This window comes from Aulostomus chinensis, chromosome 12, assembly GCF_037954235.1.
Source record: "Aulostomus chinensis isolate RoL2024-O1b breed Wild chromosome 12, RoL_Achi_v1.0, whole genome shotgun sequence".
Classification (NCBI taxonomy): domain Eukaryota; kingdom Metazoa; phylum Chordata; class Actinopteri; order Syngnathiformes; family Aulostomidae; genus Aulostomus; species Aulostomus chinensis.
The window spans coordinates 18,461,615-18,487,883 of NC_141331.1; the positions used below are offsets into that span (position 1 = coordinate 18,461,615).

At 40.9% G+C, this 26,269-nt stretch overlaps 2 long non-coding RNA genes across 2 annotated transcripts in view; both read left to right on the forward strand.

Moving 5' to 3' along the window:
- LOC147252357 (uncharacterized) overlaps window positions 1-24,608 on the forward strand; it is a 71,659-nt gene extending 47,051 nt beyond the window's left edge. The window contains exons 3-4 of the long non-coding RNA XR_015118751.1: window positions 20,996-21,126; window positions 24,327-24,608. This is a non-coding gene — a long non-coding RNA (uncharacterized LOC147252357). The remainder of the gene's footprint in view (window positions 1-20,995; window positions 21,127-24,326) is intronic.
- On the forward strand, window positions 3,724-7,595 carry LOC147252358 (uncharacterized). The gene is made up of 3 exons (XR_015118799.1): window positions 3,724-3,811; window positions 6,649-6,859; window positions 7,568-7,595. It is a non-coding gene; the product is annotated as an uncharacterized LOC147252358 (long non-coding RNA).
- Window positions 24,609-26,269: the final 1,661 nt, after the last annotated feature.

The window sequence follows — 26,269 nt, forward strand, 5'->3', positions numbered from 1 at the left end:
CATTCGTCAAGTTTTGCTCACATCTTCATCTTTGCTCATCACCTGTTGTTTATGATGAGGAAAGAATGCGATAAATATAAGATTGATGGGCATTCCAAGAATTTAATCATTTAAGAAAAACTTTTTAACATTTGCGTTGATTACGTAGGTTTTTAAGTACATAAATAACATGTTAACTTGTTTTTATACAGATATCAACATCAGTAGATGTCAGCTGTCAATTGTAAAAATATCAGTATGTTGGATATCAGCAAAAGAGTCCAACTGTGAGCAAAGAGAGAAATCCACTTTGAAGGCATTACTGGTGATGATCATGGCAGCAGTCAATGGTGGAAAACTAGGGAGTGAAAGGGGTTCTTTTTAGAGGAAATGTGTTACGTTTATATCTTCAGGTCAAGTGAAATGCAGAGATTTTAAAAAGTGATAGAAAATGGATATATATATATATATGTGTGTGTGTGTGTGTGTGTGTGTGTGTGTATATATATATATATATATATATATATATATATATATATATATATAATTCATATTTAAATTCAAAATGAAATAACTATAATTTTTTAATCATTCCTTAAAGAGCACTTGCTGTTGACAAAACTGCAAAACTTCACTCCCCCAGAAAGAGTATTTCATAGTCCAAATGTGATGGTAGTTTTGGACAACAACAGTTGTTGTACTTGCAGTCGTATTGATTTTACACGTGCAGTGGTTCAGAAGGTTTTTGTCAACAGGTTTCATCAAGACCATTATTGACATGTAATAGTCATAAGGGATTAATTATTCTTAAATCTGTTTATCTAAATTAATTCAAGCAGTCTGTTATTTATTCAGTATCTGATCCTTTTTTTCTGCTGAATACCAATGCACTCTTACAGTTAATATTGCTCACATGAATTGTTTGTTATTTTTGATTGAAGTCTTGTCGGTGTGTCAATCCTCTCAACGTCCTCTCTGTTTCTTGACCTCAGCAGGAATGTGTGTTTCATCGTCTTGTAGTGTTGGGATGGAGATCACCAGCCACACATAGTGGTGGGGAAGTCACAAGTGACCTGAACACCCAATTATAAAGTCTGCAATCTGCATTGTTCTTGGAGCAAAAAAGAATCAATGTGCTGAAGGCATATCCCCATCAGAAGACCTAATGATGTCTTTCTGGACCACAGCCTTGCACACTGCATAGTAATCTTCTGCTAATTAGGTTTATAATGCTTAGGCAGGCCTCTGCATCAGCACAATTCCAGGGAGGACCAAGACGGTATTTATTTATCTCACTGTGGCTCATTGTTATGGCGGTTATAATTAAAGCAAAATTATTTAGATAGGAAAAGGCTTTATTGGAATTAGAATTTCTCACTGCGAGTGCGTATACACATCTATTCTATATTTAAATTCATATAGTTTGGCTCTGTTAGAAGAGGGAATGAAAAGAAAGAGGTTTACTTACTATAGCTGAGTGTTATCACTGATGAACGATGGTTTCTCCTGATGGACGCTCAGTAATACCCATCATATTATATATACTGTATGTGTGTGTGTGTGTGTGTGTGTATGATGACGATGAGGTATATTTACCTGCCATATTAAAATAGTTCAGTAAGTCAGATTAATTGTGGTTGTCAGCAGAAACATGAATTATTCCGATTTCTCAAGTTTCGATCTTAAAGCCATCTACTGTAACATATAATTTTTTTTAACTTGATGAATTAATTAATTAATGATCACAATAGACTGATTATGATTAGTATCAAATCATGAACTCATTATTCCAATGTTACAAATAAGAATGAAAGAGCTCACCCAAGAGGTGAACACTCCTGTTTTCAGATGAAATTACAAATTAAAGATAAATAGATTATTTCAATCTGTCCGTTTTAGGACTTGCTTAAAGTGTTTTTATATTTATTCATCAAACAAAATAAGGAACGCTAATGTGCCATTTGGGGCAATCAAAAATAATCAATGAATGCATTCATACGAAAAAATATTTTTATTTACATTAAAACCTTAAACCTAAATTTCCTTTAGTTTCCTTTAATTGTTATGTTTTTGTAAATTATTTAATTTCCATTGAAAAAAACAAGACAACAAACAGCAAACAAGAAAAAGAAGAAAACAAGAACACATTCAAGAAATAAACGATAATACACTTAACTCATTTGATAACTCAAATTATAGTTAAACAAATGTATTGATTTAAGTTGGAGGATACGTTAAACAACCTCTTGGGTGCAATAACATAAATGCATAACTCACATTCCTGTGTTTAAAAAGGAAAAAGAAAACAAACTATAATGCCAGTGCAAATTGACAAGAAACATCAATACCATGTATCCTCTCATGATTGTTTTATCATGTAGGGTCTTTTGCAGAAATGTTGGTCTTGTCCATTTTCCCCACATTTTTTCAAAAATACAGACCTGATTTCTAATTTTCATTTCTTCCATTTCATACGTCTCATTCTCAAGATCCTTCCATTTAACAATAATTACTTTACTTATCGTCAAAATCAAATGACTATCTTCATTTGCTCTTCTGGAATGTTCCCAGGTAGCATAACTCACTTTATATATATATATATATATATATATATATATATATATATATATATATATATATATATATATATATATATATATATATAAGGAATGCCAAACATTTTTGACAAATCCTTAATAGGATTTTCCCAGAAGTCATTTATTGCTTTGCGAAACCAAAACCTGTGACTGCGGTTTGCCATTTGCTACCACATCCTCATTTTGGAATTGGACCTTTCTTCATTTTCGCTTTGAATTTGGGGAGTTTTCAAGTGTCGGATCGAAACTTTCCGTGAGCATTCTTTCAAGTAGTTTGACTTAGTTGTTTCATGTATGTTATTTCACATTTATTTCCAATCGGCTGAGGATTTCTTACATCAAAGTTCATTATCCCTTTTATTTTGAATCTCATATTGTTTTGTTCCTCTTGACAATTAACCTGTATTAGCAGTCTTAGTTAAGCGTTTCAACTCCACTGTCAAACATCTTCACGATACATTTCAACTCACATTTCCTCATCTGATTTCTTTTTCTCTGGAAAGCGACGTGATGTAATGAGATGCACCCGCTGGTGTACTGAGTGTTGTGATTTGAATTTCGTTGATATTTGCTGAATTAAGTTTGCATTTTGATTGTTAAATATGCTTTTTTGCTGATTGGTACTCATGCATCAGTGCATATATCTATACAGTATGCTATGCGGTTTTATACACGTTATGTTGCAGTTTTGTGTGCTTTTTACACAATACTGCATTAACAGCATTAGGAATTGTGATTGACAAATATTTGCAAAAATTGCAAGCTAAATCAAATTTGATCTTTGTTTTTAAGTGTGTAATCTTATTGTATGTTTAGAGGCTCAATAGACGGCTAACGCACACACACACACACACACAAACGCAATTTAAAAACTCTTCTGCCAAACACCGGCCCAAAAAAACTTAATGTATAATCATGAAATATTGGAAATATTTTTATAGCTGACAGGCCACAGTTGAATTGCCTCAAAACACATTTCAGTAACAAGTGGCCGACCCTTATCAGGGTGACTCTAATTGCACTCAGGGAACTTGAAACTTTCTTTTTATAGCTTGGAACTCACCGTTAGTCTTTGTCTTTTCTCCAAGAGTTAAGTAGTTGCCCACCTTTCTCGGGCAGACTGTTAACTGACAAGCTTCGAGCATTTGGAAGATGTTATCCTGCAGCAGAGCTCATCTACAGCTCTGACAGCCCGCAGCACCTGCCAAAGGATCTTCTTACCTTCACTATCAGCTGTGAGTGAGCAATGCTCAATGCTGAGGGAGCTGTTTCAATCTCCCTCACGCTGGAATTTTTCAGCTTGTTCCTGTGTTTCCCTTCTCTTTGATTAGACAGAGGAAGCCAAGGAGATACTTTCATGGATAATGAGACACTGGACAGAGGTTTGATTTGTTTCCCAAGCTAAGGTCTCCATTGGTCTGTTGGCAGATGTGCAGAGCTTAAAATAGAAAACACACTGTCAGAAGTAGAGTTTCTATCATAATGTTGTGTGTGTGTTTCTTATTCTGCAAAATAGAAGGCAAATTGATGTGTATTACATCCCGCTAAACAAAAATGTTAGCTGTAGGTTCATCAAGGTAAATACTAGGTGGCGCTAATTCTCCAGTCAGGTGCTATTGTACCACCACAGAAGAAGATGAACCTGCTGTTAGACATCTGATGCTACTTGCTCATCTAAAGTGGTATCAAACTCTTCTGCTTCTCATAATTTGCCACCATTCATCCAAGTGGTTTTATATGGGGACATATATTCAGAAAAAGCTTCTTCTTCTTCTTCTTCTTCTTCTCTTCTTCTTCTCTTCTTCTTCTTCACTTCCTCTTGTGTTTCATAGTAGCAACAGCTGATCAGCCATATGATGTAAATGTTCCTTACAGAGCTGATTTGGAAAAGGGGCTTCCAACACTTTTTGCAAGGAAAAAAAGGGGTTCTAGGGTTTATTCAAAATGCACATAACCTCACTCATATTAAAGGAAAATAAATGTTTCTGGTCTGTGAGCGGGGATCGCTATAACAGCATTGTCTCTTGATGGTGGAGAACAGGCAGAACATGAAGATTTAACTGGGTAATATCCTCAAGAGTGCAAGGGCTTTTTTGACTGATGCAATCTGGACACAGCTGAGGAGGTAGATGAGAAGAATTTAATTTGCTCTCCTTTCTACTCCAGTGCCTACAAACTTAGGGCCTTATATGTAATGAAGTCGTGACCATGATAGATAAGCCTGCGTAAGTCGACAAATCCAGCTTCAATGCATCTGAGATTAGCACATCTCCTCCATCTGGACCCTGCACCAGCAGGGACGACCCTGGCCTTGGCAACAGGACAGCTGGACATAAAAGTCTCTGAGAACCCAGGCAGTTCCTCACAAGAGCCTGTGCCATAATTAGAGCCATAATGGCATCTGAATGCAGTGCAGGTTAATGAAACTATGTCACTGCAAGGGAACCAGGGGCTTTTGGGTAAAGAAAACAGCAGGGTTCTGCCAGGAGCTCGATGATAGCAATTTGCAGAGTGAGTTATGTCCTGTAACATCGACGCAGTGAGTACTTTGAGCGGGTTTTGCTCTTAAATGGGGTATAGTTTTACATTCCCAACCATTAATATGCATAGAACAGCTAATGAGGCTGAACCAACTTAGATAATAAGATTCTGGGGCTGCAGCACCACTGGCTGCCTTAATGGTGTATGACTTTGTTGTGAGGCGTTTGTCTCTGGGTGCCTTCGGACATCAGCACAAAATGGTAAAAAAAACAACAACAACAGTTCAGTGGCATGCTGATACAGAGAGGCTTGTATTTCTCGATTATGGCCCCATTGAAACGCTTCTGAAGAGATTCATCAATGGGACTAACGACTATTAAAGGTCTCATTTACATGTAATTAGTTACTTAGTCATACTTTCATCTGGCCATTGCTCATTATCAGTAATTAAACATTGAAAATGTGTCTTTATATCATGAAATTGCAATCGAGTAATCTAGTCTCAACAACTCAACATTTCAAAGAAAAATCGATCTATGCGTATTATACATCAACAATTTTACTAAAGTAGGAAATAAAACATTGATTTCTCTGCCTCCAGTCTCCCACCTCATAGTTGAACTTGCAGTAAGAGCAACGGTGGAGGTTTTCTAGCAGTGTATTGGCAGATTGTGAGATTTTATTAAACCTACTATAAATATATGGAAGTGTAATGTCCTCGAGGAGGGAAAACCTATGATTTCTGCCCTCTTCCTGTCAGCAGTTTCCTGCATGGGTGTATTAGCATTGTCTCCTCTCAGTAAATAATGTGTCCTCATTCAGTCACAGTAAGGAGAAGGAGCATTTGACTACAATGGGCTATTATTGGCTATAATAGGGATGAAGCAGACTCTCAGGAGAGACTGGGAGACTTGTGAACTGGAAATGTCTGCTGTTCATCACAGCATTTTACAGCCAACGTTTTCTCTGCAAGAGTAGCATCAGTGCCCCAGGATAACTCACACTGATGCCTGCCTTCATTTACACAGTGCAGTTTTGCTTCTGCTTGAGCAGAATTGGATGTTAGGTGTTGGAGAAACTAGACCACCGGACCGCTAGACCAGCCCCATGTATAGATCTGTGTGTGCCACTGAAGAAAAACGCGGCTTTCAATCCTCAAATTTTAAACATGAGCATGTTAATAAGGCCAGGAGACATGTTCCCATGTCATTAACAGAAATGCCTTTGATACTGGGCAAAAATGGAAAAGTTCATGCGTTGATTTGCCCTTCAATTGGATCCTGTGTCTTCCCAGTGAGCTCAGTTATCTCTGACTAATATTACATCAGTTCTTCTTTGTTGTTGAAAAAGAGTAGCGTGAAGGATACACAGGAAATTGTACTGTGCTCCTAAGGATTTACATTTTGCAGCACTATTACACTTGTATTTAAATTTGGCATTTTTAAACCCATACAGTCCCCGTCCTCACAAGGTTTTGAGCACCATTTCAGCAATAATCTATTCATCTTCTTACTCTCCTGAAAATGCATATCTCATGAGTACACCGGGTGTCATACAGGAAAAATATAGTCTTCTTTGTGGTTGGTTGCAGTAAATATTTGGGAGGAAGAACAGCAGATCTCAAAAATAAGACCAGAGGTCTCGTTGCTCAGACTTACAACAAGGTAGAACAGGAGTATAAGACAGCAAGAAAGGCAGCAGAAAACAAACTGGCAGAGACTACAGCAGCTTACTGTAGCACCCGATCAGAACATCATCTATCGCCGGAGGAAGTGGTGGAGAAGGACTGCACACACATGAAGGTACAAACCACTCAAGGTTTGCGTTATGGTATATCTTGTGTTTGGTAGCGGTTGACACAAAGATGCTTTACTTCAGGCTCGGACACGTTGGGTGATAACTTGAGTAATAGTTGTTCATGTTCAGGTTTCACAGAGGTTGGACAGGGTCAGTCTCTGGACACTCAAAAGTTTCTCACCATTCTTCTGGACCAGCAACTCCAGTGAACTGATGTTAGCTAAGACAAGTTCTGTCATTTGTTGGCCATGTTGAATTAACCGCAGATGGTCAAGGTTGAGTCACGTAATAGGGGCATGATGAATCAGTGAAGGCTAACTAAAGCTAAAACCCAATCAGGCGTCGACCTTTTTAGAGGTGGGTGGTGTTTCCATCTCCGCAACAAAGTAGCCCTCTAGTTTTTCAACTGATATTGGGTCAGCAGATTCTCAAATTTCTCTGTCCTCTGATTCTAAAAAATGCTTGAGTAGAGGGGACGCAATGTGTCAGTGGAGCAAAGGTTGCATTTTAAAATGTAAACATCTTAGCATGAACTTGGCCTGTGTGGACCTTCCCTCTCAGGAACACGTACCTCCCTCTAAGTTAGCATCACTCACTTTCTTTTCTTAACCTCCTTTTTCATCACTGAGGCCTTAATATTTGTATTAACTGGACTCTCATTCACTTAATGCAGTCTGATCATAACACAACTCTCCCCTCCCTGTCCTCTTTAGACATTAACCCCACCCCCGCCCCTTCTCCCTTTCTCTCTTGCCCCCCCCCCATGCTGACCCTCCACTCTCCACCCCCCTGGCTGGACCCCTCTCTCTGGTACAGGGCCTGGCTGTCAGGCCCTCTCCTGTGAGTGCGGCTGCTGTGATTTCCTCTGGGCCATCAGGTGGGCTGCTGCTAACTAGCCAAGCCTGAGACAGGGTGACCTCAAACCTCAACATGATGGGTCTGAATCAACAATGTGTTCGCCTAAACAGGGAGGGAGAGACCAAACAACTTAGAGGGCTGTCTGCCAGCAAGCAAACCAGCAATGCTGCATCTCAAAGTTTTCTGTCTGCAGACATTTTATAGAAGTAAGCATTTAATTCCTTCCCCTAAAAGTGCCTGTTGTGTCTAACTTTTAGCTTTTTAATCGAAACTGTTTTGACTGGGCTGTGTTTGCTGCAGTGTTTGTGACTGCGGTGCCTCACAGTAGGTGTATTGTAAATCAACTGTGTGCTGCATGAACTGTCATTACAGTGATCATTAACGCTCGTGATATCATCAGCGCATGGCAGATACTTAATTATCGAATTCCCTCTTCTGTTTCAGAGGGCCTGCCGTATTTTTCTTTTTCATAACAATTTCTGATGTCTGCAAAATCTATGTAAGCCTGGCTGATTAGGAAAAGCTCAGTTTAATGAGTTTCTCCTGTGCTACCGTTTCAGATGGATCTCATTAGAGGTAATTATACTGTAGTATGAGTTATAAGGAGGACTTTATACACAAGCCAAGGCTATCTAAATTGATTTTGCCTCTCACTATCAGGTGAGATTCACTTGGTAAAAGACAAATGTCACTCTGCAAATCAAAGATAAAGAGTCATCAGGTAAATATTGCGATCAAAGTGGCGTGACTGTATTTGCTAGCATTTAGGTGATAATCAAATGTATTGATGGCCATAGTGAAAAGCTGAGGTGAGCTGCTCTTTTCTCTCCTGGGTCTTCCTCTGCTCCTCAAAATGTTTCCAACTTTTTCTCTCTCACAATTCCCTTGAGTTGCCTCCCATCATATCTGAAATGCGCTTACAGCAGTGGCCGTCTTTTGCTTGAGAGCTCTTTGCCTTATGCTTCCATCAGAGGAGACTGAGTCTCACAGATGCACTGCTTAACAATGCCATCCCCTGCTCCCATCAGAGGGGGGAAGGTTGTGGAGCTGCGCCCCGCAGAATAAGGGGGGCAGGTCCCCTGTGATTGGCGAGAGCTGAACATCGATGCCAGCTTCCATCTGTCATGATAGCCTATCTCTGAACCTTCAATCTGTCAAAAGCTTGCTGCCTAGTTGAAGGCTCCAGGAGATTTGGCGTGCTAAACAGATTTGACAACAGGCATTATCACTGTGAGGGGCCCGGCGAAAAACGCCATCAATGTGTTAATTGTGGCTGGAGATGTAAACTGTCACTTCTCATCTCATTTAACACTTGCTTAGCCAAATTTTTCTCACGTCGTTTTCCTCGCTTTAGGAAACATATGGTAATGTTTAGGCTGACACTCTAATCCTTGACTAACAATATCTGCTCTGTGAATTCTCTCCGAGATGCGATTAGGCCTCTGAACTGGGCGCAGTTTTGTCCTTGGGGTAGTTGAAAAGTCAAGAGGGTTTCTTCTACTGATACAGAGACAAACACATAATCAGTTAAAAACTCCAAATTCCTCTTTTAATGCAGAAAAAAACATATGACAGTAGGGAGTGGTAAATATGAAGGACTAAAAACAGTCAGTACAAAATGGAACATTGACATTTGTTTAGCTGAATGAACAAGACCTTATTTTACCTTGAAAAGGTAAAAGGTAAAACATTGAGACATTAATAGTGACAAATGTACAGTTTAAAAAAATTTGGAGTTAACAGAAGCAAACATCAGTTTTGAAAGACAAAAAAAGAGAAAATAAAACCAGCAGTTGCTTGAAAAGAAGGCTCTAAATGGATGTGTGCTCTCTTATTTCTCTGAAAGCTTTTGTTATCTCACTCTCTTTCCCCTCTCAGACCCTCAGAATGTCAAGCCTCCTTCTATTATCACTAATTGATTATCCTCTATCAAAGCACCTTATTATTTGTGAGTTGTAGCGATCAGCCCTATTATTTGTGGGCTTTCCCCTGACAGGCTTTTAATGGTGATGGTTGGTTTAACCCCCAGGCCTTGCTAATAGGATTTAGCAGCAGGTGACTGGTAACACATATACACATACACACACACACACACACACACACACACACACACACACACACACACACACACGCCCCTATAACCCTTTCACCCCCGGGAATATTCCGACCCTCCCACCGCCTGCTCGGTGTAAGAGGCATACAAACAGTGCACTAATTCAGCCTCGTCATTGCCCCTGAGCTTTACCGTAGCGTCACTCCCCCTGCCTCTTTTGTTTGGATTCTGTGCAGTCAGATTGCATGCAGCAACATATGCAAAAGCCAATGCAAATAAAGCCGAGGCAGACACAGCGCCATCTTGGAGATGACAGACGACGGCTAGACGAAAAGGCCACGGCCTCTATACTCTGCTTGTCTCACGGCAGAAATGTCACAAGCCAGAAGGTTTGTAATGTCCAGTTGTGTTTACGGAATTTTATTCATGGAAACTAACAGTAACTTCTTCATGGTGTTGATAAACTAGGAGCAATCAACATTTAGGAGTAATTGTGTCATTAGCCGGTGACCATCGGGCGTAGTGGGCCGGTCTGCAGCGCTCCCCCGGTGTATACGGCTAACAGGGCTGTCAGGTGAGGCCTCTGTGTGTCATTATAGTGCTCCTGTCCATCAAGATCAGAGCTGCTAACCGAGGCAGCGCCATTCTCTCTGCTTTTATCACTTTATTTGCTGTCCATCGTTCCACTGTCTGCCGTCAGCAGCAGAAGCCATCCATTTCTACACCGACACTGATGGGAAGGAGGAGCGCGGGAAGCCCTGGTGGTGGGCTGCATTGGCTGCGGGGGAAAGTAACATGAGGGGTGCAGGACCAGAGGAGCAGGGAGGGGATGGGTTGGTTATCCTGGTAATTAAGGGCGGAGTGGCTTCCATGCCGTGTGTGTGGACAGGATGAGGCAAATTACTGTGAGTCTTTGTGAGGAAAAGCTGCTCCCTCTCTGCTCTGTCCATCCTCAGGGGAGCTCATCATCTTCTCTAACAGTCAGGCTGGGATTTTGTACCCTCTATTCCCTCACCTTCGTCTCCTTTCTTTCTGTCTCTCATTTCCTTTCACTTTCTTCTGTCACTCTCCTCCTGAAATGCACCTTGAAGTCCAAAGTAACATTTCAGCATGAGAATATAAGCAACTTTTGTCTGAAATTGCCTATTTACGATTTTTCTGATTAAAATGATCAATTTGTTTACAAAAGAGCAAATTTCAGTGTTAATGATATTATGAGATAATTCCCCAAACAGAGGCAAGCAATAGAAAAACGTAACTAGGGATTCTTATGAAGTATATTAGTAGATGTCGCTGAGATGACAAGGAAAACATGTCGTCGATCTGATATCGCTGAATAATTCCCTTTTATTTCGTCTTGCTGCGAGATCTTGAACCGTTGTACTCAGGTGGGACTGTAGTAAACGGTGGCCCTCCCAACGCCACGTGGTAGCAGCAGCAGCAGCTGTATGGCAAGACAGCAAGGGAAGGCTCTGGGGTTTAAAAGTACCCAAAGCATCCTGGGTAATTAGCCATTACGGTGCTGTCACAGAGGGTTCTGCAGTCAATACAGAGATAATTTGGGCAATGGTGAATGACAGTGCTGTCCAGGCTTTTGGGATGATCAAGGACAGATCCAGCTGCACCAGGCATCTGTCAGGCCCATGAATCACTCCTCCAGCCAGCAGCTGGGTGAGTGGAGCAGAGAGAATCGCTGGAGAGGCATGTGCAGACGCACAAATAAACATGTTCCCCCTCTCTCCCCTCGCCACGCCGGGAAATGGCTATTAAAGGTCTGCCGTTACAGAGCACCGAGTGGAAAAGGCTTGTTACCTTCAGTGGCAAATGAATGACATTGGCAATAAGGTGAGGAATAAAAGTCAGACCAAGGGGACATTTCTCACACTTGTTTCAGCTGCATAGCTAAAACCCAGGAATGCAGCTGGCATCTAGTTTGGAAGGGAAACTAGCTAATGAGCTTATACTGAAACGGGGCTTCCTGTCTGGATGCAGAGAAACTTAGCCCTGCTCTCTTTGACTGACGTACTGGCATTTTAAAACCATAACTGGACTATGATCCCAGCAGGGTTTTTTAACTCAGCAGAAAGGCACTTTTATCCAAGGACAAGCGCTTTGTTGTGATTATGGAAAAAAACAAGTGAGCTGAGAAGATGGAGGTATGAGAGCAGGGTTGGTGTGGTGTTCTGTGTAAATTACACTCCTCTTACAGTCCTGTTCATCTGCATGGCAGACCTGATGCTCCCTTACCTGGATCCAATATTTCTGCTGCTCTTCATTAGTGGCATCTTAAATTTCATGAATTTTTAAATTCTCCTTGTAACATCTCGAGCATTAACATCGAAAATAAATAAACAAACTACAACACAAGCTATTCATTTTGATTTCACATACATTCCGTCTTCCCTACACAGATATGCAGTAATATTTAATCATTTAAAGAGAAATTTAAGAGAAGGTATAATGTTCCAGCTTTATTTCATCGACCGTTGTTTCATTTCATGTTCGTATAAAAGCTGCAACAATCACTTGGTGAAACAACCAGTCAGTTGAAAGAAAATGAGTTGTCTTCTACTGTGGTAAACCATTCATATTTTCAGTCTTCTTTCAAAAAACATACAAGAATTTGCTGCTTTTTCGTCACATGACAGAAAATGAAGAGTCTTTAGGGTTTGAATTTACCACAGAAACAATTTCAAAATGACATTTTGGTCAATACTGGGAAATTTTGAGGACCATTTTCCTAATTTTCTTAACATTTTACAGAGTCAACGATTAATTGATTCATTGTTAAAATAGCAGACATGTTTACAGCACATTCTTAAAACGACACTGTTTCTTATCAGTGCTTTAGAGCGAAAAAAAAATCCTTAATGATTGAATGGATTACAAAGAGCTATTTAGTCAAAGGTATGTTGCTGTGTTGTAACTTAAAATGTTTGAGCTCACTTAAATTAGTTAACAACCTTTTTTTTTTTTTACCTGAAAGTACATTTTAAACGTGCTCATAGGATATGATTTTATGATATCTCAAACATTTTGGAAGCCAATCTTAGTCGATAGTGGAGGCGTCTTATGTCAGGCTGTTAAACTGTGGAAACATTTAACTTCAATATTCGGTCTCAAATTTCCAGTCATGCATTGTGAATTTTTTTTCTTTTTTTTTTAAGAAAATCAAACATTTTTGTGGGCAAAAAATGTGTGAATCCTTTTTTGTCATGTGGGAGTTGGAATTAGCAAATATTTTATATCGCTAACTCCTGTCTGGAGGGGATCTTCATTACAAGACACACGATTACTACGTCAAACTGACTTTTTTTGTTCCCAGGTTTCGTGTGCAAATGATTTAAAAATTTGTATGCATAGACCGGTTCTTGGCATTAACAGATCATAAAAGGCTCTTCATTTTTTTTGCCATTATGGAAAGTTAAATGCCAAAAACAGTTTCTTAGATACTTCCTTAATGTCGTTTAATCCTGGTCGTCTTGAAAACAACTTCCTCTTGATCACTGAGAGGGTTTATCTGTAAAAGCACCGCATCAGAGTTCTCTCTCCGTTACTCAAATTACGCTTCAGTCAGAAAAACACTCTTGAAGCCAGTTGTTCCCACAATCTCACCATTCATTTCTTATTGCCATGTTAAAATATCCACTTCACTACACTGCATTATATTTTGATTCATCTTGCACCTTTGAAATAGCCGCATCATAAAGCTGTGACTAATATGGTGATGTAATCCTACACTTTCCGTTCTGTTTGGATTATTTTGGACAGTGATGTGACTCTCTTCTCGTGGAGAAGATCATTTCCTCCACGTACAGGAGGCGATGCATAGGCTTTGCTTCTCTCTGAGCTATAGCTCATATTTAATCATGGCTACGGAGGCTCCGCCGTGGGACTGGAGCTTCTTCTTATCATTCTTAAATCAATATGTTTCTCACTATGTTAACACAAAGCAGCCTTCCCTACACCGAGGTGCTGTGTCCTTGCACTGAGGATGATAAGTATCATCAAGTACGCGTGGAAATAAATATGATTTGTGACCTATGAAAGTGCTGTATTATCCTATATACAGAGTAGATAATGTATGATTATACATTTCTATATTCCGGTTCTTCTTGATATACAGAATCACCTTCTTCTATATATAATGTGCTTGCATCCAAAGCAGCAGCATCCTATTATAGAAAGGGATTTAGAGTAAGTTGCCTTCCTTCAACATAATCACTCCCATTCATCTGAGAACGGCGTTAACTTCATGATAGCCAGGGAGCGAAGCTATTCATCTCTCATACTCTGACAGTCAATTAAAAATGGAAATAATCCACCCCTTGCTTTTCTTTAGTGGAATGCTTATAATTTATTTCACACCATAAATACCTGCTATGATGCTACATCAGTCCTGCCATGTATCTGTCTCATTTAATGGAATAACATCTGAATATTTACCTGCGTTTTAGCAGGGCTGGTAGCTTCTTGGTGACTGCTGTATGACCACGTTTTAGTATTCCTCGGGGGTCCATTCCCGTATATGCGTCTATAAAGGGAATTTGCAGAGAGCAAAGTGAACATGTTATGTTGGTCATTTGCTGTGCAAGGATATTTTCCTTCAAACTGCATTTTAAATGCTGCGTTTCTCCCCATTACTCGACACCGAGAAACATTTAAATACCTTTTAATTAGTGTGCCCTTCCTCTCTATCGATAGGCCACTGGTAATCACTCAGAGGACTAATGACTCCTAATTGAATTGCTTTAAAGTGGAACACAATAGGATCCGTCATCAGTACCCAAACAGCAGTGTTTGGGAGTGAATCCAAAACACGGGTCATTTTGCTCAACATTTCACTAATTGAAGTTACATATTTTCACAGGAACGGAGAGGAGGCTGGTGCTAGCGTGCCCGTGTCAAATCATGCTCTTTCACGAGAGCCTGGGGAGGGCGAGCTGGATGGGGGTGGCGGTGGATCATCAAAATCTCAGTAGATATTGATTTGATCTTTTCATATTGTCAAGGAGAAATCTAATCATAATAGAGCAGCATAGCGTGATATCTCCCTCAAATGCCTTTTAACAGCCATTGCAGCTCATTATCCAGTTTGTCTGCAACTCTGGTACAGAGTGTAACACTGGTGAGCACTCCAGACCTGTGAGTGGTGTCCTCAAAGGTCTGTAGAGATGCTTAATCCAGTAAAATGGACAATCATGTAGAGGGAAAATCATCTTTCTCCAGCAGGTCAAAACAGTAATTATACTAAATATATTTGCAGGAAGTTGAGGTTCTGACATTTGCCTAAAACAGCACTAAGGGCTGCACCTTCTGTTGAGCGGAGCCCGATTGTAATGAAAAGCATATAGATACATAGCGAGATGTTATATAGAACTTAATGATCCTATTTCCTGGAGAGTGTCATTGGCATCGCAGAAACTTTCTGTCCTAATTATCCATTTCAGCGTGTCAGTTTCACGTCTCTGCAGTCCCTCATTATTCCCCTCAGCCACCTCACAGTCTGCTCCGTGTTACATTAGTAAAATAAAGCCTTTGATTTGTCCTCAACAGCTTAGACATCTGGAAAACAAAGGGGATTGAGTAAAAGAGAATAAAGGAAGAAGGATGGAGAAAGTTGTGCGTTTTTGCCAGGATGTGGCCTTTTTTTGCTGAATAGATTGACCGTGTCACTCTTTCGGTTTTTATGGGGAGAAAGTGAGCTCAAGGCCCCACCAGGGATTAGATGCATCACAGACGTAATGGAGGATATTTTGGTTTGTTCTTTCAAGTATGAGGAACTCCCCGCCCCCATGTCAGGAGTGGGAACTACTGGAGGGCGTTTGTAAAACAAAATACTTGTGGAAACAATGACTGCTCGCAACCCCCCAGCAGTTGTAATGATGCAGTGAAACTAGTTCAGCTGCTCAAATAAAACAGCATCGACCGATCCAGAACATTCCCTCACTCTATTTGATGTCAACCTGTGTTTCTGCAACCAAGACCTGCTGCCTGACGTTATTAAAGCATTGCCTCCAACTTACCTGAGCAATGAGATCTCCATGATAAGAACCTGATTATGTCGGGTCACTCGATTTGAAAGCAGCTCCTGCCTCTGCTTCCCTTAATTAAACACACACAGCGCTCTTTCATCCTTGTATATTTCTCGGCTGAGACATTGATACTCATTATTTCTTAAAGTCTAAACACCAAGACTTGTGTCAAGAATGCATCCATCATCGACGGGCTGCTCACAGTCAGCAGAAATTTTTCCGCTCTGTCAGCAAATTTGACAATTTGCAATTTCCTTACCGGAGTACTGACATGTTTTTATCACCAAAGATGCAGAAATCATGAGCATGGTGGCTTGTTAGTCTCTCCTGGTCCCTAATGAGAGTAATTAACAGGGCCACAGTAGAGAGCCACCTCAGGGAGCTTCTGACTCTTCATTTACATGGCGTTAATACTAGAGGACGCAGTGAAAGGCTGCAGCAGTGCAGCTCAGCCTCCTCCTCTGTAGAGCACCAGGGCCTATTCTCCCATTCATTATGTGCCTAAAGCTTGAGTTATCCTCTCCTTGCTACGGGGATGAATGTTATTAAAGGCATAGCTGCCTGACACAACTCTAATGAAAAATAGGATGTTTCTGAAGGTTATGTTGCCAGCTTGCTCACAAATGCCTGCTTCATTTTTCCCACCCCAGCACAGGGCAGTGTAATTCCCACCTCTTGATAGATCTTTTCTCTTAAGTTTTTTTTGTGGCTGTGTGTGCTGGAGCCTCATCATAAAGAGACCTTTATTATCCGTGTTTCTAGATGCTCAACAAAGGGCGAGACTGGACTTTTTGGCAGATCATACAATTGTGAAAAACTACATCCATGTGTTGTGCTGTGCGGATTTAATTGCTCTGTTTTTAATGCTTTTATTTTGCAGGAAGGAATTTTGTGTTTTAAAATCGAAAGCTGCATCAATTTTCATTTTTAAATTTGTATCAGCCTCTTTTTAGATTGCACGCTGTGGGCTTGGTTCAGATGACGCAGGCTGGTGACAGTGAGGGACGACTGCTCAGCGTTAGGGTCAGACTGCACTTTTCAGATCTCTGTCAGAGGTGGCAGGTCAGGATGAAGAAGACCTGACCCACCCTCACTGACGGTTTCCAGCTCTGGCCTTAACAGTATATCCTCCTCCACCCCTTCGCTCCCTGCTCCAGTTTGGCCCCACCGGTCCCTAACAGCCCCATCAGTGCCGCCTGGGAGACTTGTGACAGACACATCAGATACTGAGCTCCTCCAATTTACACTCACGTTCACATAAAGCATTTCTCCACAAAGTAGCCATGTCAACATCTTTTGTACGTTCATGAGTGTTGCTATCAGCAACAGAATCATGATACTGATGCTGCAAAATTAAAACTTCACCAAAGACGTAGATCATCACTTTACTGTATCAATTTCTGTATAAAAAAAGCAAACAAACAAACAAACATGTTAACACATGCTCTGGTTTCTGACATCTTCCCAAACAGCTGGAAAAGATCAGAAACAACAAAAAACACTGAGTTAAAGGGAAATGTAGATGATAGGTATTGTCATATACCTGTGCTCGCTCATCTGCACCGGGCACAAACATCGCTTATTATTTATATTTACCCGTTTTCGTGCCTCTCAGACCGAAGATGAGTCAGTCTGCTGATAAATGCCTTCAAGTAGAATAAAACTTATTTTAATTCGTCACTGACTTGATAAATTTGAGTTTTTGTTTACCTGTGACCTTGATGTAGAGTTTTTAAAAAATGAATATACAGAAGAGAAAGTGCCTGTCAACAAAAAGAAAAATACTGACTGCAGCCACAGAGGATCGAGTACTGGTTGAGCAGTGAGGTCGTGATCGTGTCACTGTGATCCTCTACTGGTTACTCCATGTTGTTGTGGGACACTGGACAAAAATCACCAAATTTAAACTGGGACACCTCAAATCACAAAGCTAGAAATGAGTTAATCTGGTTCAAACAAACCACAGTCCTTTGGAGAAAAGATTCAGGTTTACACTCAATTATTCAATTTATTGGTGTATCACATCAAACTCCGTGGTTTAGTTGATTTTGTCTTCTGGAGGGAAAAGGCGGCAACAATTAGCATTTTAAGAACTGAATTATGAATCATTTTGTTAAGCAATCAGAAACATATTTATTTAATATTTGGGATATTCAAAGACCTGAGAGATCTTAAATAAACTTGAAGGAAAAAGTACATTAAATGGAAAAACTACGACCTTAACACTATCAACAGTCAAACCAACCCCAAAAAGTCTGAAAGAGGGTGAAATGTCACGTTGTCTCTTACTTAAAACTTAAACACTTGCCAACAGATCTCCTCTTGAGCAGCGGAAATCCAATTCAATGGTGAACTCGACGACATGTGATGGGTGAGTCACTCATATCTCTGGTGTCAAGAAGAGTGAACAGATTATCTTCAGATGAAAAGACCAGCTTGTCTGACCTTCACTCAGAATAATCAAAATAATTTTCGGAGTACCCATCTTGGGACAAAACTATGAATCACATCATTTCAATATTTTTCTGGATATTTTCAATCTCTATTTGCATCCATCCATTTTCTATACCGCCTATCCGTTAAGGGTCATGGGGGGCTATCCCAGCTGGCATCAGGAGCAATTAGGGGCTCAGTATCTTGCTCAAGGATACTTCGACATGGTCACCAGAGGAAGTGAGGATTGAACCAGCGTCCCTCTGGTTGCTGGATGGCCGCTCTACCTCTGAGCCATGCCGCCCCCTCTCTGTTTTCAACACGCCCTAAACACAGATGTTTCGGGGTCAACCAGCAAGACCTCTAACAATTGGTCACCACCTCTTGCTCCGTGTAAATCAAAGCCAACGTCAGTACCCCACTAAACCATAGCGATGAGGGTGTTCCCCTCGCCACAAAAAATGACTTACAAGCTGATGGCGGAGCAGTGACACTCTAAATTTTGGCTCATGTCATCTTTTTGGAGAGTAACACTAAAAACCTGTACTCCTAAAAATACTTGAACCCTCGTCATTGAGAGTTGTGTTGTCATGTTAAATAGCTAGTTAATTTCTCCTCTCTGACTGGTGAAGGGTCGATATAATCGCTCGCTCACCTGTGGAACGTTCAAAACAACATGCAAGTGTTGTCGCTGTTGTCTGGCATCGTGGTTTGTTAGGGATGTTTTTGAAGCAGCGAGGCTCCGTGTCAGATTATGCCATATATCCATTTGACTTTCATAAGGTGTTTACGCTTCAGAAATTGTGGCAATGGCTTCTCTCTTGTGCAAAGGGCGTTTACATATGTTGTGTGTCTCAGAATTGCTGCCCCAGTTATAGCTATCATTCTTTAAAAAACAAAAAAAAAAGGTTACATGAGGCTTAGTTTTGGATACAGCATAAAGGGACAAACAAAAATGAAGTTAGCAATGGATTTTTACATCATTTCTGCCATAAAACAAAACAACTGCACTTCTATATTTAATTTATTATAACTGTATCACCATAATTGTTATTTCCTATGGAGGAGTAATTTAAATGAACATATTTATGGCTTATGTTTCTCACAAAGCCTGGTAATAATGTGTTAAATGTGGACAATATTGCTTACACCTGGGCTCTTATTAGCGAGTGGAAGTCTGGTCTCGGGATCAGTGGCAGTATCCTTCAGGGATGGCCTCTCTTAGGGAAGGATGAAACAAGTGCATGTGAAAAAAACCCAGCATGAGTCCTGTTCAAAGGCACAGACAAGTTCTGACTGGATTAACATTTATTGACCGTTCAAGCTTTCCTCTTTTTTTCCAGGCCCCCCCCCCCCTTTTTTCTTTTATATTTATTTATTTTTTTTCCTTTTTTTGCTCCAGGACAAAGATTCCAACTTAATTGCAGTGGCTGTTCCACCAACTGATCACCAATGTGCCAACAAAAGCCTCCCTAATAGGGGGTTCATTAAGGATTAGAAAGTCTCTATTACAAAACAAATTAAGCATGCTCTGATCTTAACCTATAGGTCGAACGGCATTACAGCAAAGTTTAAGCTGTTAGATGGCTGAAAAACTTATTACAGGTTAGCGCTGAGGTAGCAGTTTGGTATTGATTTTACGATAGCTAGGTATGATGATTTATGGAGTGCTTGTGTCAGTATAACAAGCTGAAGGACACACAATATCATCTCCAACATCATTAAAATTCAGAGGTCTCCAGAGCTAGCTCATCAAGTACTGTTCACCACCTTGGAATATCACACACACACACTCACACAGACACACAGACACACACACACACACAAACGCACGCACAGTTTGAAATATCAGAAACTAGATAAGGTGTGTGTATTCCGTTATACTCTCAAGTTAGTTCGGGTTTTTTTTTTTGTGTGTGTGTGGTTTTTTTTGCTGCAGTTCTACAGTACACTGTGAGTACATTGCTCTGTCATTTGAACTATTTTCACTCTGTTTTGCGTTTCATTATTTTGCACCCCTACAGCTTGTATCTGATTTTCGTCTAAGTCTGGTTAATGTTGATATCAGTCGTACAGCAGTGCGGTTCAAAAGGTCTCCCCTTAACACAAGCAGCGCCTGGCTGTCTAAGCAGCAGCCAGCAGACCCCAGCTGGTTAAATCTGTGGTACACTAGAGCCCCCTGTGGGCACATGGAAGTAACGCCCCACCTCGTAATGAGCCCTGGTTGAGGTTTTGTTTCTGATGATTTATCTAAATGTCTATGAGGAACATTATCTGATTGTTTTTAGAGTTATTCTACTAAAATTCAGCAGAAAGCTTCATTATTTTCTGCATATTAAACAGATCAAAAGCTGTATATCATCCTGATTTATTTGTGTCCAGCAATGTTCTTATTGTACTCTAGTGATATTGAGCACACAGTGATGCTTATTTAACTTTTTGTTACTTAATCTCTTAAAAGTCCAAATTCTTTGTGTTAGTATGTTGTGTTAATTCCGCTGTTAAAAATATAAATTAATGAAAAGTGTCATAGATAATAAATTACACTGTCAACAATCTAAACGTAAAGCTACTGTGCTAAGATGTGTGTAGAATTTGTCGTAAGGGGAAGTGATAAAACAAAACCAGACATCATTTAGCCCCCCACCCCCCATAAGAACCCCGACAAGGAGACTTGAGACTACCATTTCAGGTCGGGCTGTCCAGGGTTCAGCCTGTGGGACGGAGGTAAGCTTCTGGACTTCTCTCTCTCTGTCTCTCAGATTCCTCTGGATCCACCCCCCTCACCGATCCCAGATTCTCTCCATCATCTCCTCCAACCGTGAGGTCTAAGCGGCAGGGCAGGGGCGTGTGGGCGGACATGCTGGGTGCTGGCAGTGTGCTCCGTCTGCCAGTGAGTAATGCAAGTACAGACGACCAACACACACACACACACACACACACACACACACACACACACACACACACACACACATCTCACACTCCAAGCAAAAGATAGGCCATAGATGGAGAGGCAGGCACTCCTGCTGTGACTTGGCGCACCCCACTGGACAGCTGGAGACTCGGGGAACGGAGTCGCTGCCAAACATGCCTGACAGAGCAGGGGAGTGCTGGAGGTGCGAGGCTGGGCGAGGCCTGAGGTGGCTCCCATACCTGCAGCTGATCATCTGTAATTATCTACCCTTATATACCAGTGAGATAGAAGCAAAGAGGCTGGACACACACACACACACACACACACACACACACACACACACACACACACACACACACACACAAACATGCTTGCACATACACACGCAAATTTATCGTCACGTTGATCGGCAAACACTGCACAAAACAAGGAGTTTGGAGTTAATTATGTTGCTGTGATGAGGAAGTGGAATATGCTGTTATTATTTTGATTGATGTGCCTGTGTAGCACTAATTGGCATCATAAGCTTCTTCATTGTTTGGCTAATTCTAATTATATTGCATAACAGCAACTATAATATGCTCAAACTGTGAAGCCAAAAGATGAGAGCTATGACTGTTTCCTATAAATCCTATTTACCCTCGGCAGTTTCATCTCACTTTCATCTAGGAGTTAGAGATTATTTTCAGTTTGATTGATTCTTTTTAAATTACTTTGATTAGCTTATTCATCTAAAAAGTGTCCAATAATGTGAAAATGACAATTATAGCTTCCCACAACCATCATTATTCAGTAGAAATGCCCTAAATATTCACTTTTCTAACAATTAGAACAGAAAAAAGCAGCGTCATAATTAAAAGATGAAACCAGAGTTTGAGAAATATTCAGAGTATAGAATTTGTCACAGATAAATACAGTCCGTTGATCAACCAATCAATCGTTTCAGCTTTGTGTTGATTCCACATGCTTTTCATTCGTAAGTGCTCCCAGGAAGATAAACAGAACCATCAAATCCCAAATCCTCCTCCTCCAGGACAAACAGCTTTCTCCCAGTATATGCAGATGAGGACAAAGTGTTGCAATCGACAGTGAGACTCTTCATCATAATGCTGTCGGGCTGCAGCTACTTTACAGCTCCAGCTCCTAATGCAGAACACATCCCTCCCTGTAAGGAATAATACCACTTTAACGTTATGAATATCAAGCTAAGACCCCTGCAATGTGGCTGTGGCCCATTTTCCTTCCCTTCATTCTCCATCTATCTGCTTAATCTTGATTCATCAGTTACTGAAGCTTATTATGGAGCCCTGACAGCTCGCGCGGCTTCTTGATAAATGACACTGCTCAAGCCAGACTCAAAACGTGAGACTCAAGTGCCAATTATCTATGCAGACCTGGTTAATAAGGGGATCTCTTGTTAACTATCTGATCTCAGCATGAGCATCATTTGTCATGAAGGGCCCGTGTTTACCTCAGAGACAGGATTTCCCGAGACCTCCCCTGCCTAACATATGTAAAACCTGGATCTTTGTTCCTTTAATAACCTTTTATTAACAGCCTGACATCATGATTAAGTTTCACCCAAACACGCACACAAAGAAGCACACAATTACCCTCACCCACTCACCGAGCTGTAGCACATCACAGTCAGAGAGAATAATGAATATTGAGCCAGCGCTTGATCCATTCCACATCCACAGCCCAATTTGTTTGAGCACCTGGAGCTGTGCCACTGCATGCAGTTTTTTGAGGTGATGATGGATACTCATGGGAGCTTATTTCCATGAGCACATCTTCTCCTGATTTGTAAAGATGATAAGCGCTTTGACCTCAACTCATCATTGCAGCTCATTAAAGCTTTTGTTTGTTTCACTTCCGAAGAAATCAGCTTGTTGCAAACAAAGCATTTTGGATGTTTGATAGCTACCTAGGAAGCTGTGCATCATTTAGTTTTCCTTTTAGTAACTTCTCTTTGGTCTCAAGGTCTCAGATTAATAAACACTCGCCATGGTCATACGTGCGGAGCAGCCGAGGGAGGTGAGATGCCCCCCGTCCTCTCTTGAAGCTGGGCATTGTCCATCCTGTCAGCCACATCTTGATGTCTGGCTCACAGACACACTGCTTGGCCTTAATATGTATTCTCTTCCTGGGAAAGTAGCAAATAAAATATTTTGTGGGTCTGCATAGCCAAGAGACTTTGTCTTCCATCAAGAAACACCTCCAGCTCGTAAGGGAACTTGTAAAATAGTTCCAGACAGTGCTTTGGAACATTCCTTTTAACCTTACTTGTCCAGAACCAAATACAGAAAAAGAAATGATCTCTCCAAATAAATAATTAATCAGTATGTTTTCTATTATAGCCTGGATGCGGAGTCAGTTGGAAGCCAGGTGGAGTGATCAGGTCTTCACAGCATCCCCACTTCCTGTCCCCCACAGAATGCTAGACTGTCTAGGCAGCATCTGCTGGGGAAAATAAAGCCCCTTTTCCTTCTCATGTAGAGACGATCATTTGCATAATATCCCCCTCTGTAAGGTGAAAACAGAATAATAATTGGGTTGCCCTTTTCTCTCTGTGTGTTGTAAAACAGTTAGGAATTAATTTGAGGATAACTGTGCAATTAATTCTAAATGCTAAAGATGGCGAGCGGGCTTTGATTTAAAGGAGGGGAAAGGATACACAGGCGGAGGTCATGAGACAAAGACTTTGTGTTACTGCTGTTGTTGGAACTCAACTCTGCTGCATTTAAAGAGCACACGTGGGTACAAACAGGGGCAACTTGTGAGCTCATTTACCCCTCTGAATTATGTTTGAATATTCTTTTCTTAATGATGAATAATAGTGCTGCAGAGAGAGAGAAAAAAAAAGACTGCTTGAATAGGATTCATGAGTCTGTTTTGAACCTGTAAATTCCACATGCATCCCCATTATAGCTAATGAGCAGCTCTGTAATAAGGATGTTTTTATTCTTACGCATGTGACAGAACACACCGGACAGATGCCAGTTACAAACGCAGCATCCCTTAAGGTCAACATCAAAAAGGCTAGTTTGACATGATAATAGAGACTTAACCATAGCTGAGACTTGACACGCTTCCATTTAGGCCAGCGCTGTGATACGAGGATCCGTGCTGGAGCAGTGGCCTGGATGTGTTTCCCTTTCTGTATCTTGTCCTACTAGGAATAGCAGCTTCATTCCACCAGACTTCCACAGCGGAAAGGAACATGCCTCGCCAGGAGTCCCAATTACACCTAATGATGGCGAAAGGGTGGAACACATGCAGATTGTGCTGCAGTTCCTTTGTCACGCCAGGCACAAGGCACCATCATTTATCACGCCAGTCATATCCTGCACCCCTCCCTGAGCGAAGACGACAAATCCCAGCACATCATCCATGCTGTTATTTGTGTTTAACTGCCAGGAAAGGGAAAATAAAAGCGCAGTTACAAGGCGTCGCAAGAACACGGCTGTATCCTGTAAGCAAACGTGAGATTCTTCACCTTCAGGAAGCACCGCCATCCTCCAGTCCTCAGAATAGATCTGTCCCGACAACACTCGCCGCCTTTACCCCCTGTGCTCAGATAATTTAGTTTGCGATCAATTTTGGCTTTGAAATCCAAATTAGACGCCTGTAAAGGATATGTGTCTTACATGTGGAGAGGCGGGGGAAAGCTTAGTGTGAGATTTGGGAGGTGCTGTGTGAGTGTGCGTGGCGCCGCAGCAGAGAGGCAGCTCAGTGCTTGTCAGTGGCTTTCTCCTAATCCAGGCCTGATCTTTGTGTTTGATCCGCTGCATGGTCCTGAGACAGCATGAGCAGCAGCTATTGCTGTAATTTAAAGTCAATATTGTACTCATGATCCCTCTCCCCGGGCTAACTGAACAGCCTCTCACCGCGATGGAGAAAGTTATCTCTGCTGCTTAGAGCGAATCCTCAGCTTGAGTAATTCTCTTCTCTCTGATTCTCAGATGAAACCTAGCCAGGGGGTTGTGTTTGTTCCTGGAAAGAGAACAACAGCAAGCTAGGTATTGTTAGCATAAGAGATAATATCCACAGAAAAGTTCACGGATCAAACCTTAAAACATAATTTGACTTCCGTATCATTTAAATTCTCATCATTTTTTTAGAAGACAAGTATAAGTGCAAATGTTCATAGGAAGTCCCTGATTCCTACAAACCGCATCAGAAATTGTTATTGACTCCTGCATGCAGCTAACAAGCCCACAGTGACATCGATAGCTTTGATGATTCATTCAGAGGCACTTTAATAGATCTAAGATTAGAAATGGCCGTCTGATCCACAAATCTCCTCCCGTGTTATTACAGCAAGAGCTAAGATGCTCATCCTGTATGAATGACATGAGATATGTAAGAGGGGCTCCAGGGTCCGTTAAATCCATATGTGTCATAATGCGCAGGGTATTACACTAAAACTTTCAACAAGATGTGCTGCTGACAAACACGCTGATTGAGGCGGTACATAGCTGTAAATTTATCGCTCAGGGTCACTGAACTCTCCATAGATGGAGGTGAAATGTCAAAAATTGATTCCTTTAGTTGCCACAATTTGTTTTGATGTAGTGTTCAGCTTTTATCATGGTGCTGTTTTACCGTTTAATGTCGTGGTTCTGAAGGTTTCTGTTCCAACTGCTGTCCTCACTGATCATATTGAACCAGGAACAAAAAAGTGACCAATCATTTCAGTCAGGTGAAAGGGTCCTAGGGTTCTAAAGGAGGACACATAGTAGGCGATATTTGCCAGCATGTATCTGGAGGCGCAGATACACAGTTAAAAGATTGTCAGAGATACAAATGTAGAAATATATCCTGCTGATTTTCACTAATTCTGTTGTTCTGTTTTACTGTGTAGGCTTTTTGATCCGACAGTTTTTTCACTGGTGAAGACCAAATTTTAAGTTCCATGATTTATGCATTTGTGTACACTATATAGACATTTTCAACTTCTCTAATTGTCCTATTTCTTAAAAATGACTTTTATCTCATTTGAATTTAAACATTAACATTTAAAAAAATGTATGTGGGAACAAGTATTTGTCAGCTCTAAATCATATAAATGGGATGTAAAACAATATTAAGAAGACTTCTCAGTGTAATCCAGTACGCC